General features: G+C 40.1%; 1 long non-coding RNA gene across 3 annotated transcripts in view; it reads right to left on the reverse strand.

Moving 5' to 3' along the window:
* Positions 1-8015: 8015 nt before the first annotated feature.
* LOC144770964 (uncharacterized) overlaps positions 8016-15580 on the reverse strand; it is a 134740-nt gene continuing 127175 nt past the window's right edge. For all 3 annotated transcript variants that reach the window (XR_013599073.1, XR_013599078.1, XR_013599075.1), the window contains 3 exons: positions 13532-13970; positions 10759-10974; positions 8016-8428 (listed from right to left, as the gene is read on the reverse strand). This is a non-coding gene — a long non-coding RNA (uncharacterized LOC144770964). The remainder of the gene's footprint in view (positions 8429-10758; positions 10975-13531; positions 13971-15580) is intronic.

A 15580-nucleotide genomic window follows, 5' to 3' on the forward strand; every position in this document is an offset into this window, starting at 1 on the left:
TAATGTCAAAGCGCGCAGTTCAATGCGGGCCTGCTTACTCGCCCAGATTACACGAGTCACTAATGATGTCAGTCTGCGGAATACTTCAGTTGAAGGCGTGATGAGTATATTATTAAAAATATATAGAAATTTTGGCAATATAACCATTTTAACAATAGCTAGTCAGTCAGCTAACGATAAGGGTTGCTGCTCTAAAGGAAAATTCGTATTGTGAGAGTGTATGGTGTCAGTTAGTGGTATAATGAGGGATTTTGCCCAGTTAATCTGGAGACCAGATTGCCTCCCGAATTTAATACATTCCCGCAACAAAGGGGCTAAATTCTGTTCCGGGTCCCGCACGTATAACATCATATCATCTGCGTACAAAGAGATATGTAATGGTCGCTGTGGAAATTGGAGAGCAGAATAATGATGTCCCTATATGATTTTACAAGCCAACAGTTCAAGCGCTATTGCAAATAGCAATGGGGACAGCGGGCACCCTTGCCTTGTCCCCCTTTCTATTGACACATTATCCGAAATGTAGTTGTTGACTCGTATACGTGCTGTTGGCTTGGTGTACAGTATTTGCACCCATTGCAGAAATATAGGGGAAAAACCCATCCTCTGCAGCACCGCGTTTAGATACGGCCATTCTATAGAATCAAATGCTTTGGCAGCATCCAACAGAACCGCGGCCACCCTGGTGTTTGGGATTAAATAATGGGACAGTGCGAAAAGTGTTCTGGCGTTGTGCGCTGTTGATCTTGTAGGGATGAACCCCGACTGATCAGGTAGTATCAAGTTAGTCATGAGGGGCTGTAATCTAGTTGCTAGCAGTTTAGCTAATATTTTGGTGTCTACATTAATTAGTGATAGTGGTCGATATGAATCACAGCATTCTGGGGTTTTAGTTGGCTTGAGAAGGGCAATTAGAACCGCTTCCCTCAAGGTGGGAGGGAGCAACATCTTATCATATGCGTCACCATACATTGCTACTAGATGTGGAGCTAATTGGTCTACAAATGCTTTATAAAATTCACATGTAAACCGATCTGGGCCCGGGGCTTTACCCTTGGGGAGCGATTTGATGATCTCTGTTACCTCCTCAACAGTAATTGGTAGGGACAAGTACTCTCTCTGTGCATCTGATAACCACGCTATCATGACGTCTGCTAGGTACTCCATACCTTCGGAGGTTGAGGCAGTGGGCTGTGATTTGTACAACGCTCCATACGTTTTCATGAATTCCTGCAGTATGCCCTGGGCGTCATTACCCGTACACACAGTGTCATCTCTGATAGTTAGGCCCGTCTGTGGAGCGCAACCCTCACACATTTTAGAAGCTAACATTTTACCAGGTCTATCCCCTTCTCCGAATGACCTTGCAATAGTGCGCCTTGCTATATATTTAAGTTCGTCTTCCACATACGACTGGTATTCCGACATGACAACCCTAATGTCCCCCAGTACTTATATACTAAGCTGCCTACGGATATCTTTCAAAATTCCTGCATTTGTACTTGTGCAAACTCCTCGTATTGTAGCTTTAAAAGCCTCTCTCAGCAAGCTAGGGTCGTCAGTGGTGGATTAGTTTAACAGAAAGTAGTCTGTGATGGCAGTGTTGATGGTGTCCACGTATACAGAGTCTAATAGTGCCTTCGCATTAAAACGCCAACTATATGGGGGTGGTGTGTGATAAGGTACATTGACGGATAGCAGTACTGGGTTCTGATCGGACCATGTCCTGGGTAAGTGCTTTATAGCCCATGTCCAGAGCACTGTGTCATCGGTCCCTATCCAGTAATCTGCGCTCGACCAGCTGTTGTGCTCTTCTGATGTGTGTGTGGCCTCCATACGTCCCGGATTTTTGATCCTCCATATGTCGTTAAGATGCATTTCCGACATAATATCTTTCAATTTACCCATTGCCTTTCGATGTGGCTCCATAGTTGAGCCCGATCTGTCTGTGTGTTCATCCAGTACAAGGTTAAAATCCCCCCCCCCCCCCAAAATAAAGTCCTGCCTGTTAGTCCAAGCAATTTCTGCCAGATTGCATGATAAAAATCAGGGTCCTCAGTATTTGGGCCATATGTGTTTATGATTGCAATCTGCTGTCCTCTAAGTGTACCTGTAACAATAACGTACCTCCCCTGTTCATCAACTGTGGTAGCTTCTACAGTGAATTGTGTCCCCTTTTTTATTAAGATAGTGACCCCTCTAGAATATGACGAGTATTTTGAGTTATGAGTAGTCTCTGCCCATTTACGTCCAATGTGAATAACAGAGTGTGGCGCAATATGCGTTTCCTGTAAAAGGGCAATATCAATATGAAGCCTGTCAAGATATGCAAACATTTGCCTAATTTTCTTGGGGTTATTAAGCCCTCTGACGTTCCAAGTGATTAGATTCAGGTGTGTTGGCCTCGACTCATTAGTGGCAATTAAGTTAGATAGAGAGACATTTTGCAGTACACTGTAAGTGTCGTCATTTGCACTACCCCGAGGTTAGACATTTTGTGTGGAAAAGTATTGGCAACAGTATATATCACATAATCAGTCTGGATCTTTTCGATGTGTTTTAAGTACCATAGTCTGCATAACAGTTTCCAACTCCCTCCCACCCACTTCAGCATCTCAATTATGCCAAAAACAGACCCTAAAGTAAAAATACAACCAAACAAACTGCATGGAGAACACCCATGTGGGGGTCCACTAAGTGCACACAACTCCATCCAACGTAGTGGATGTGGTCAGGACTACATCATTAATGCAGATTAAACATTACCTAAAGGGGTGCTCCTGGCAACAAATCAAACATTATGTGAAGCAACTTATTAAACTTCTCAAAGCATCATTACCCTCCTGTTCACAATTGCAAAGTGGTCAACCAGGACTGATTCCCATATGAGAAATGTCATAGTTCACACACCCAACTACTCAGGGCTCCCAGAATCAAATTATAGGTGCGCATACAGCCCACTTTCCAAAGGGTATCTTACTACCGGCCAGCAAGCTTTATTGACTTCACAGTCCATTTTTATATATCTTATGGTAGATCCACTTCTAAAGTACTTTAAAAGAAATGAAATGCCTTCCCGGTGCACGTCAAGTTCGTAATGTTCAACCCACCCGCATCCAAGGAGTCAAGGGTACTCTATACATTACCACTACATGACCATCCTCTCCAGTCTCTTCTAAACAATAATGGTGGGTAGTCACATGAGGCTTGATCCATCTGGTTGCATGCGTGTGAAGTTCGCACTGTGCAGCAGAAAAAAAAAGGATTTTGGTTTTGCAGCAACTCCTTTACCAGTGAATTCTATTTCAAGTCTTGGTTTCGCTCATCTCTTTTCTGCTCTTTACGCTTATTAACAATTTTCTTGGCGAAGTCCTGAGCCGCTTTTGGTGTTTGGAGAGTCGTGGAGCGACCTTCCCATGTCACTTTCAAGCGAGCAGGGTAGAGCATTGCATACTCTATATCAAAATCACGCAATTTCTTCTTGGCTGGAGCGACTATTGGTCTCGGAGGTGCGCCTGGAGGTGGGCGTGGGGCCAGCGATCGGTGAGCACATTCCACTATAAGGACCGCTGAAAAATGGTCTGCACCAAATACTGAGAGAAGCATCTCCTCCACATACGTTTCCATCTGTCCTGTGTTGGTGGATTCTGGAATACCCGCAATCCGTATATTATATCGACGAGATCTTGCTTCCAAGTCTTCAGCTTTATTTTTTATGACCTCCAACAGTTTCTCCATTCCTGTACATTTACTGGTTGTAGCATGTGCTTCATCCACCACTGCCGCAATACGGTTCTCAGGTTCATCCAGGCGCTCCTCTTGCTTGTCTAGCTTCACCAACATGTTGTCTACTCGCTGAGTGAGGGTATCCAGCTTCCCATTGATATCTTACAGACTTTTTTGAATTGCCTGAAGAACATTATCCATCGCGTTACCAGTTGTGGATTCAGTTTCAAGTTCAGTGTCAGAATGGGCAGTTGCACCCTTCGTTTGTCTCCGGAATTCAAAAGAGAGTTTGGATTGCTGTCTGTCCGGTTTACCCATGGCATTGATAATTGGCACTCCAGAGTATGATAAGGGACGTCTTAGTGCTCCTCAATCCAAATGTAGCGCTATATGTAGTTTGCTCCTCTCACAGAAGTGGTTTCTCGATCCCTAGTTTTGCCTACCTCCATGTATTACAGTATTTCAGCTTAACTGGTGGTCCATTAGCAACGGGAGCAGCACATTCATATAGAGACAGCGTTATCCAGGACAGCCCACAGATTCACATTGTTAGGTACAACCAAAACTCCAACCGCAGTCTGCAGGCGTCGTTCGTCAGCAGGTCACTGAAGAAACACATTATGACCCACATCGCGTATCTTAGGAATAGCAGTTCACATCTTGGAATCTATGTGCTCTGTGTGTGGTCTGCACTAGTTGAACTAGTCAATGGCATTTAATTCTATGGGCTCCAACCTGGCACCAGAACAGCGTCGCTCCAGAGCAGCAGGGGTCGGAACTCTGGGTCCTTCAGTGGGTACCCGGCCCACTTTAACACTCCCACCTGTGTCGGCAAATGTAACGCAGGACTTGCCTCCCCCCTACCCAGTAGGCGTACCTCCCAACTATTTGTGCAGGACAACAGGTAGGATCGCCTACCGCTGTGTTGCACTAATGATTCATATACATTAGTGTTAGACCACAGCTATTAATGTGTTTTTCTGCCGGCCGCCATTTTGTAACTGGTGGTTCATGTTATTGCGGCTTGTTTTATTGTTAGTGCGCCGATCTGTACACATAACAGCCGCCGCTATCCTCTGCCCAGTGTTGTAGCTGGCTGTCTTGCCGCAGCCTTCAGCCACTTTCACTAATAACTCAGCCAATATTGAAGCTTAATTATAGTTCAGGGCGACGCCATTTTGCATCGCTCTTTCGTGCCATCTCTCCAGAGGTCACTCGTAATGCTGCCACCATCACCCCAGATAGTGACATCTCACTTCTGCACAGTATGGGGCTTAGATATAAAATTCTGCTTTCTCTGCTAATTTAACGCTGTCGGCACCAGCTTCTCACGCACTCACGCACCGCATTGTAATAGTCATGTGCAGTTGTAGTTCAGAGCACCACCATTTTACATAGGACTGCTGCACCGCACTGCCGGGGCGCACATAAAAATGCTCTTGCTGCCTTCCTACTGGGTAATACCTCCCTCCTGCTCAGTACAGCGTCCAGAGAATGTCCGTAGCACATGTGTCACTTTATCGCAATTTCCGATGTTGCAACACAACTCCCAGTGCTTATCTGCCGATCAGGTCCCGGACTGCCGTCATGTTACGCGACACCATACTCTCCGGGCCAGTCGTCTACAGGCACGATTTCACAGCCTCCTCTGCACCAGATCGGTTCCTAGGTCCGCTTACTGTAATCACCTCCTCTTCCGATGTCCATTGCTGCCTGGATCTTTCAATTTGGCATCCGCAGAAACACTGTTATTACCGATTAATGTGCCAGACCGGTGGAGCTGTCTTAGCAGGCAGCCATACCGCAGTGCGCCCTCTAGCGCCCCGGGGAGTTTAAATCTAGGAGGATAATTCACACATACCAGCAGATTATTCTCTCTTGACCCAACCAGGTAAGACTATATGGACAGGGAATCTACTGCACAAATTCCGTATATGGCATTTGGCCTATTTCTAGTGCTACAGACTGTAGTATCTGCAGAGGCATGCTAGGCATACGCTGTGCCATCTAGGTCTTGTGCACAGTATGGAGATGAGGTAGAGCAAAGAGCTTATGTACACTGCACCTCCTCTTTGGCCAGGGATTGATACTATATTACGTGAGAATGTCTAGATTTCTTTATTATGTTATTGGTGTTTAGTTGTTCAATGGTATAATGTTTGATTTGCGGCTTAAAGCCTGGGCGTCGGTGGTTCAGATGCCGCCAGTAGTCCCAGGTTTTACAGTTTGTTTCAAGAGACAATATTTGTGGTATTCAAATACAGTAGTAGATAGGGAAGTATAACATATACACACAACTTTAACACTCATATTGGTGAATTACTACCTCAGGAGGGCAGGAGAAGGCAGGTTTCTGGGTCAGATCTTTTCTTTTGTGTATATATCCAGTTTCCCTTGAACTCTCCATACACAATGTTCTTTTTTTTGCAGAGTTTTATATAGCGCGAACTTGACCCGAATTGGGTATCAGAGCGCTTTACATAGCACCAGTTATTTTACATGAGGACGCACATTCATTTTTGTTAGGCATGGGGAGATTAAGTGATTTGCCCAGAATCACAGGATGTTCAGCGTCATTGCCAAGACTTGAACTCAGTTCCCCAGATTCGAGGTCGACCGCCCTAGCCGTTAGGCCAACTCCTCTCCCCGGGAACCCTCAATATTCAGAAAGGCTTTTGAAGTAACTCATAAGTTATCCTATCAAGATATATCCCATTGAAGTAATTAGTGTGAATGCAGGGTTGAAGAAACATAGTAACTCACCCCAAGGCATCTTTGCAGGTCCACCCTGAATGGAATAACAGAGGAGCTCCCACTGGGATGTCACAGTACACAAAATCTCTAACAGTGATCTCTCTGAATAGGTCCCGCTTTTGGGACCTTATAAGTATTTAGTTATGCTGCACAATATCCTTGGTGCAATAATATCAACTGATGCATGGCTAAAAACGTATAAGGTCCCAAAGGCGAGACCTATTGGCTATGCCAATGTTTTTTTTATAATGGGGCTGGCATAAATAACAGGAGGGTGAAGGTTAATCAGTCAGTTATATAGGTAGTTAGTGAGAGTGATTTTCGAGAGTAAGTCAGTGAGGGAGAGTCGGTTAGTGAGAGAGTGAGAGAGTTAGTCAGTTAGTTAGAGTGAGAGAGTTAGTCAGTGAGAGTGAATAAGAGTAAGAGAGTGAGTTAGTTAGTTACTGAGTGTAAGAGAGTGAGTTAGTGGTATAGTAAGTTAGTGAGAGTGAGTCCGTTTTTTTGTGAGAGTGAGTCAGTCTTTTGAGAATAGACAGTTAGTCATTGAGAGTCAGTTAGTGAGAGAGTAAGTGAGAGTCAGTGAGAGAGAGTCAGTGAGAGAGAGTTAGTGAGAGAGAGTTAGTCAGTGAGAGAGTTAGTTATTGAGAGAGAGTGAAATATTGAGAGAGAGTCAATTAGTCAGTGAGAGTGACTCAGTCAATTAGTTAGAAAGAGTGGTACAGTCAGTTAGTGATAGAGTGAAAGAGTCTGTTAGTGAAATTCTGTCAATGAGAGTGAGTGAGTGAGCCAGTCATTGAGAGTGAGTCAGTTAGTTAGTTAGTTAGTTAGTGAGAGAGAGTGGGTAAGTTTGCCATTGAGAGTTAGTCAGTAAGAGTGATTCACTGATAGTAAGTTAGTGATAGTGAGTCAGTCAGAGTGAGTCAGGTAGTTAGTGAGATAGAGTGGCAGAGTAAGTCATTGAGAGTGAGTGAGTGTGTGAGAGAGAGTGGGAGAGCCAGTCAGTTAGTGAGAGAGAGTGGAAGAGTTAGTTAGTTAGTGAGAGAGAGTGAATCAGTTAGTGAGAGAGTCTGTCAGTGAGTTAGTGAGAGTGAGTTTTTGTTAGTGAGAGTCTGTTTGTGAGAGTGAGTCAGTGAAGTGTTTGAGAGAGTCTGTCAGTGAGAGTCTGTAACTCATAGTTTGTACAGTGTGTGAAAGGCACTGAATAATTGTTCCTGGGTGCGAGACGTTGCTACTTATGTATATGTAGACTTATTGGCAGTTTGTGATGTAGTAGGAGAGTGATCTATTGAGTGAGATTCAGCTGGAGATAGAGATAGTTATTGAGAGACCTAGTTAGTTCTTGAGTTCTAGAATGTGAGATCTATTTAGGTAGAATATGTGAGTAAGTTATATAGATTTTTTTTGTTTCAGATTTTAATAGATGAAGCTAGAATTTGTGATGTAGTTAGTGAGAGCAAGTTAGTGAGAGAGTTAGTGAGCTAGTGAGAGGAAAAAATAATTTAATGAAAGTGTTGTTTTGCAAACAAATAGGCAAATGAACATAATTTATTTTTGTAATGAGTAACAGCCGTAAGATTTTTTTTTTAAAATGTATTATCATAATTTGTAGATTGCAAATTTTGTACGGTAATTGTTTGCAGTAACTATTTACTTTGGATTGTCAATCATGGCAATTTACAACATTTCTTCTGGTGAAATATCTTTCAATATTTTAATTACTATCCCATTGCAAAATATAACTTCACATGTTTGTGGCAAATGGTGCATAAGATCATCCGCTAAGTCTTCCACATCTGTAGGAATCATAAACCAATCCATGAGAAGTTGATTGCTTATCTCCATTGATTGAAATGTTTCTGTGTTTTGTAATAACAGTACTTATTTCTCCTTCCGTCTTTTCAATGCCATATATTTATATTTTGATTGCGTCTGGTGGTGGTTCTTTTACCTGTGAAGTGATGTAAAAGTAAATATTATTTTTGCTGTTATAAACTTATTCCTTTGTAAAAGTTAGTTTTATCTAAACTTAGACCTCGATTATGATGGCGGACGGACCTGTGTCCGTCCACCACCCCCGAGGTGGAGGGACCGTCCGCAGGGGGGCAGCGGCGTTCCCTCCATGCCAATTAGGATGTGACCGCCACCCTGGCGGTCACATCCCGTATCGTTAACATTGCTGCGGGTGCTGCTTGAAGCAGCACCCGCCGCAATGTTAAAAATGCATGCTTTGCATTTGCATGCACAAAGCGGCAGGCACCGTGCGGTGCCTGCCGCTTTGTGCATGCAAATGCAGGGGGGTACCATAGGTACCCCCCATGTGCACCCCCACCCCCCCTTCACCCTGGGGGCCCGCAAGGGGCCCCCAGAAGCAAAGGTCCACATGCTTTTCCACGACGGAAAAGCCGCCGCGGAATAGCATGTTTTCACACACATCCTAATTTGGCTGACGGTGTCTTGCAGACACCGCCACCAAATTGCGGTCAACACCCCGCGGATCAGCTTCCACTGGCCCGGAGGATGCGGAATCACCGCAATCATAATCGACCCCATAGTTAGTGAGATAGAAACAGTGATAGTTATTAATTGTGATAGAGAGAGTTTATTAGTTTTTTACTGTGCAAGTGATATATGTTTGAAATTATGGATTGTGATGTAGTTGATATATTGTTAATTAGTTATTGAGAGATTTAGTTAGTTATTCTTTGAGTAAGAAAGAGAATGAAAGAGTGATTTTTCGATAGATTTTGAGAGAGAGTAAGAGAGTTAGTTAATGTGTGAGAGATTTAGTGTTTTAGTTAGTGAAAGGAGAGAGTTATTTATGGTGTGAGTGATTGAGTGAGTTAGTAAGGTAGGTATTGATTGCGATAACTGGTAAATTAGTTATTTACTTATAGAGTGTTTGAGTGAGTGAGAGACAGTTTGTAATTTAGATTTATTTTTATTTTTTAGTAAGTTATTTAGGGCCATATGTATCAAAAAGTCATTTTGCGATTCTCAAATAGCGATAATTTGCAAATCGCTATTTGAGAATCTCAAAATGCTATGTATGTAGGATTTGCAATACATTTTGCGAATCCTACATATTCCTTAATTGCGAATCTCAAATTGTGATTCGCAATTAAGGAATGCCTCCCCATTCATTCCTATGGGCCTAGAGGCCCATAGGAATGAATGGGAAGACATTCTCAATTTGCAATTAGCAATTAGCGAATCGCAAATTGAGAATGCAATTTCAAGGGTGCAAGGGTGTCAAAAGGACACCCTGTTGCACCCCTGAAATAAGCATGGGTGCACATGTGGCGCACATACATGCCTTAAGGGTATGTATGTGCTTCACATTGCACTTTGAAAAATTCAAAAAAGTGCATTTTTCACAGGAATCGCAAATTACCACCAACTTGAAGTTGGTGGTAATTTGCGATTTCTTGAGGCCAAATTGCACTTTTTTGGTGCTTCTTACATTGCATTTAAGGAATCGCCAAATTTGCGATTCCTTAAATGCAACTGCAAAATAAGGAATCGCAAATTTTGTGATTCGTTATTTTGCACACAGATGTGCCTCATACATACCACAAAGCAAAATTGCGATTTTTCGGCAATTGGCCCTTAGTGATCGAGGGAGTTAGTTACTGAGTTAGTTAGTGATAGAGAGAGAGTGAGAGAGACTTATTCAGTAAGTTAGTGAGTTATTGACAGTGAAAGTGAGTTAGTGATATTGATAGAGCAAGTTAGGATGTAGTTTTTTATGAGAGAGAGAGAGTGTTAGAGTGCTAGTTAGTTACCCCTGATAGATGGAGTCATTATATTGTGAGACAGTGACAGTTTGTGCGAGAGTTAGTGAGTTAGTGAGAGATATAGCTGTTTATGTAGTTTTTTAGAAAGAAATTTCTTAACTTTTTTTAGTGCAATTGAGAGATACTTACTGAGATAGGTAGTGAGTTATTTCGAGCTATAGTGAGTTAGTTATAGTGATAAAAATAGACTTAGTGATTAAGTAAACTAATTAGTGAAGGACAGCGTGTGAGAGTTAGTGAGTTAATGAGAGTATCTTTGAGTCTGTTATGTATTTTTTGTTAGTGATAGAGTTAGTGAGTGATATGTAGCAAGTTATTTATTGAGATACCTGGATTTAGAGTTAGTTTTATAAAGAGAGAGTTCTGTAATTAGGTAGCAATATAGATTATTATTGATTTTGTTAGTAAGAGCAAGAGTTAGACATAGAGTTAGTGCTACCATACTATATGTAGGGTTTATTATATTTTTAATTGTTATACTTACTTGCATTTGGCTGTGTCATGTTGTATTCAAGAATTTTGGGCCATTGAATTCATGTACAGTGACATGTGTTAATGTCACGTATTTTTCAATTTTTATCTCAAATTCGGTTGCCTCTCGCTATAATGTAACCTTCACAAAATCCGTGGCATCTTTTATGGTTATAGATTTTAGGCTAGTTTTTTGTCCATTGATGAAGACTGTTTTTATTTCTTCTCCCTGAAACAAAAAATACATAGATAAAGAGTTAGTTCTGTACTGATTTATTTTTTGAACGTTGGTGAGAGAGTTAGTGAGTTAGTTAGAGCTACAGGGAGTTAGTTAATGTAAGTGATATTTAGTATGTGATTTGGTTTTTGAATTAGTGAAGGAGAGAGTGTAAGAGTTTGTGAGTTAATGTGAGAGGGTTTGATTTAGTTATTTATTGAGCGTTAGTGATATAGTTAGTTTTTGATAGGAAGTGAGTTTGTTATTGAGAGAGAGGGATTTAGAGTTAGTATTTTTAAAGAGAGTTATTTTATCACTTTGTGTTATAGGTTTTTATAGATTTAATTTAAAATAGTAAGAGTTAGACAGATATCCAGTGATAGAGTTAGTGATACCCGACTTGGGGGTCGATTAGGATGGCGGACGGACAAAGTCTGTCCGCCATCCTGTCTGGGGCAGGGACCATCCGCCACAAGGGCGGAGGTACTGTGCCCTGAATTAGGATGCACCCGCCACAGTGGCGGGTGCATCCCGCATTTTTAACATTGCGGCGGACAGTCCTGAAAGCACCGTGCGCTGCAATGTCAAAAATGCATGTTGTGCGTTTCACAGCACAACATGACAGGCACTGCGCAGTGCCTGCCATGTTGTACTGTGAAACGCAGGGGGGTACCATTGGCACCCCCCATGTGCATCCCTCACCCCACCCCTTCACCCTGGGGGCCCGCAACGGGCCCCCAAAGCAAAGCCCGTATGCCTTTCTCGGGGCAGCAATGCCGCCACGGAAAGGCATCTGCAGCCCGCCATTGTAATATGGCTGGCGGTGTCTGGAAGGCACCGCCAGCCATATGAACCCTTTTCCACCCCGGCCGCAAGGCGACCGGGGCGGAAAAGCGGCGGACAGTGTTTCTGTCCGCAGCGGTCCACCCCGCCATTGTAATATGGCGGGGGGAATTGGTGGCGTACGGGCACAGATGGTGGACTGATCTCCACCACCTGCATGGCGGTGGCGATCCGTCCGCCATCCTAATTGGCCCCTTGGTTTTTATAGCCTGATGAAGTTTGAGATATTGTGTTTTTTATATAATGGTTGAGGCATATTGATAAATGGCAAAGTTTTGTGGCGGTATATATAAAAGGGTGTAAAGCTATATATTGAGATGTTTTTTTCAGTATTTTATTGGAAATTTGCAGTGAGCTAAAACTATTAATTTTTTTAGAAACTTGTATTTTGACTGCTACTGGGCGATATTTAGTTAGAAAGTTAGTGATGTAGTTGGAGTTATAGGGAGTGAGGTAGTTATTGTTTGCGATATTGATTAATTGATTTAGTTAATTAGTTAGTGAAGGAGAGATTGTGAGAGTTATTGAGTTCTTAATAGCGTATTTTTAAAATTATTGGTATGGCTACACTTAGTTATTGATATAGAGTGAAAACTTTAGTGTGAGGGAGGGATTTATAGTTAGATAATGAAAGTTAGATTTTTTTACATAGTTAGTGTTATACAGTTTTTCTATTTAGTTAGTAAGAGTAAGATTTAGATATATATTTAGTGTTTGAGTCTGTGATAAATGAATAGAAATGTAGTGTGAGATGAAGGATAGAGATAGTGTGTTTGAGGTAAAGGTAGAGGCAGATCGATAACTATAGAAGTGTTTTGTAGGTATATTAAGAAGGGGGTATAGGTATATTTGAAGTGTTTTTAAAATTAATTTTTGGGGGGAAGAGGGTGAGAGAGAGCCGTATATAGAGTGATCGACAGAACTAAAGATTTAGTTATTTAGTGATTTTGTTTTGAGTGCTTTTGACATTTATATGTCGAGTGAGAGAGTTAGTGAGTTAGTTAGAGCTTTAGAGAGTAAGTTAGTTAGTGTGTGTGATATAGAGCCAGTGATTTTGTCAATTAAGTAGTGAAGGAGAGAGTGTGAGACTTAGTGATGTACTGATTGAGTTTTTTCAAATTAAAAATAGAGTGTTAGTGATAGAGTTACTCAGTGATAGAGAGTGAGTTAATTAGTGCGAGAGAGGGATTAAGTTCTATTTATTTAAAGATAGAGTTAGTTTATTGATTATCGATATAGATTTTTAGTGATGAAGTTAGTTTGAGCAACACTTAGACAGACATTTAGTGATAGAGTTAGTGATACTTAGTATTAGAATTTTATTGTGATGAATGTAGAGATAGTGTATTTAAGGTAAAGTTTGGGGGCGATCGATAAATAGTGAATAAATGTAGTTGTATGTTAAGAATGAGCTATAGGTATTTATTGTTATGTTTTTCTAAGTATTTAGAGGTAAATGGAGTGAGGGCCATATATTGAGTTATATACAGATTGGATTTAAATATATAGAGGCAGAGAGAGAGTTAGGGGGAAAGAGAGAGTGCCCTAGATATTGTCCGATAGAGTTACTATAATAGAGAGTTATAGAGAGATTTTGTGGGGGCTTATTAAAGAAATAGGGTTTTGGAGATAAATGATGATATTGATTGTGTCAAATTTGGTTTGGGTAAAAGTAGAGGAAGAGTGAGTTAGAGGTATAGTAAGTTAGAGGGAGGTTGATACTTACTTCAGCATTTGTCCCGCAAACAGTCATAAGGCTTTTCAAACTTGCGTCTTTAATTGCCTTTATTGGTGATGCTGGTGGTGCAGGTGGTTGCAATATTTTTTCTGCTTCTTTCACCATAAATTCTGAGAGTGGCATTGCAGGAAATTTTGAAATTTTTGTTTGTTTGGTTAGTATGATTGTATTGTTTTTGTTTAAAAAATTGCGAATTTGTATACCATTGTTTTCCTTGGTTTGATTGTAAAATTCTTCATGGTAACATGTTGCTTTGATATTTCCAGTTGCATCTGCTAACCCCAAATGATGCACAACTTTGTTGTCCTGTTTTTTCATTTTTGTAGTATGTTTTGGGTGAACACTGTATAACGTTGACTCTGATTGGCTTTTGATACGGTTTGTTGTCTTCTGCTGGCTTATTAATGATTTCTTGAATAGTCATCATCTGAAATGATAGAAAAAATTTTAGTATTTTAAATTGATATCCATAAAGATTTATGATCACTATAATAGCATTCTAATGTTCCATAGCTTTGTAATATTTTATTTGTGTATGTGATCTAATAACGTTTGGTAGTTTGTTGTGTAACTGTCTATGATTTGTTTGCATTGTAATTGTAGTTCTATGAATGTTAGAAGTTCAGCAGTTTTTGTTCATTTTGTTTTTAAATCTACGTTAAATTCTCCCATAATGATATATTTATAGCTAGGGTAAAAGTTAGTTATGTTTAGGATTGTTTGCAATAGTGCATATATTCATATATATGGTGGTTTGTATACTATTATAAGTAGGTCATTAGTATTATTAATAAGTAATGTAAAATGTAAAATGTCAATCCCTTGTTGTGTTTCATAAATAGGTAGAATAAAAATCTCCCTTTTGTAGTAAATTACCATTTCATGGTTTGTATTTTATGTATGGTATTTATAAAATATTATATGATGATATTGTTCTATTGGAAAGTTGTGTTGGGTGGCTTTTTGTAGTGTTTATTTCTGTTAAGCAAATAATGTCTGCTTTTAACATGTTTTTATCGGATAAAATTGATTTAAAATGTTTTTGTATATTGTGTGCGATAATATTAACATGTGTACTGTATGTTCCTATTTGTGGTACAGATATTTCTAGTTGCATATGTGTCCTTAATCTTTGCATTTCATCATTTACTTTGTGATGTACTATAAATCTTTCCTCATTAAAGTTTTGAATATATATGTTTCCAATAGATTTTGCTCTGCTTAAAGCTACATATTGCAAGTGATGAATTTTACTGTTATTAATGTGTATATGAAGGGGTTATATAGTTTCACCTTGTGTCCTCCTATGTATAGCTCTTGCAGATGCTTGCCATAATGGAAACTGTTTGCGTATAATAGTTATACATTTCTTAGTGAATTGAAAGTGTCTTGCTATAGGATTTATTGGTGTCCATGTTGCTGAAATTTGTGAGTGATATAAGTGTTTATTTTGTTCTCTTGTTATTTTCCCAACAGTTTGATTATTAAATTCAACCCAAACAATAAATGGTGTATTATTAATGATTTCAACTAACTGTACTAAACCTGAAGCTCCATTTGTTAACCCATCATTAACATCAACAATACAAGTTAAATCATATCATAGTTTTAAAGCTATTTGTAATGTGTGTGCAAGTCCCATTATTTTTGTAGTATCTTTTGGTAATTGTTTTAGTATTGTTTCTATTACTTTCTCAGCAAGATCTGAACTGAGGGTATATTTAGCTATTGTTGTGAAAACGGGACATTGCGGGCTATGTTGTACTAAAACTTTATTGCTGTTGTCATTTACTTCAATATTAGTTGACATTATATATGGTATTATTTTGCTAAGACTGTCATCTGGTTTTATTTCATGCTATTTTATGTCTGAAATATCTTGTTGTATATGTTTCCCCCCTCTTAATCTCTTCGGTAATTCTGCAAAATGAAGGTCATTTTTTTGTCGCAATATTTTTGTTAGTTCAAATAGTTTCAAATGTTCTACCCATAAGTTAGTACTTAACGGTCCATATTATTATTTTCCTTCTTCAAAAA

The sequence above is a fragment of the Lissotriton helveticus genome, chromosome 1_1, assembly GCF_964261635.1.
Source record: "Lissotriton helveticus chromosome 1_1, aLisHel1.1, whole genome shotgun sequence".
Lineage (NCBI taxonomy): Eukaryota > Metazoa > Chordata > Amphibia > Caudata > Salamandridae > Lissotriton > Lissotriton helveticus.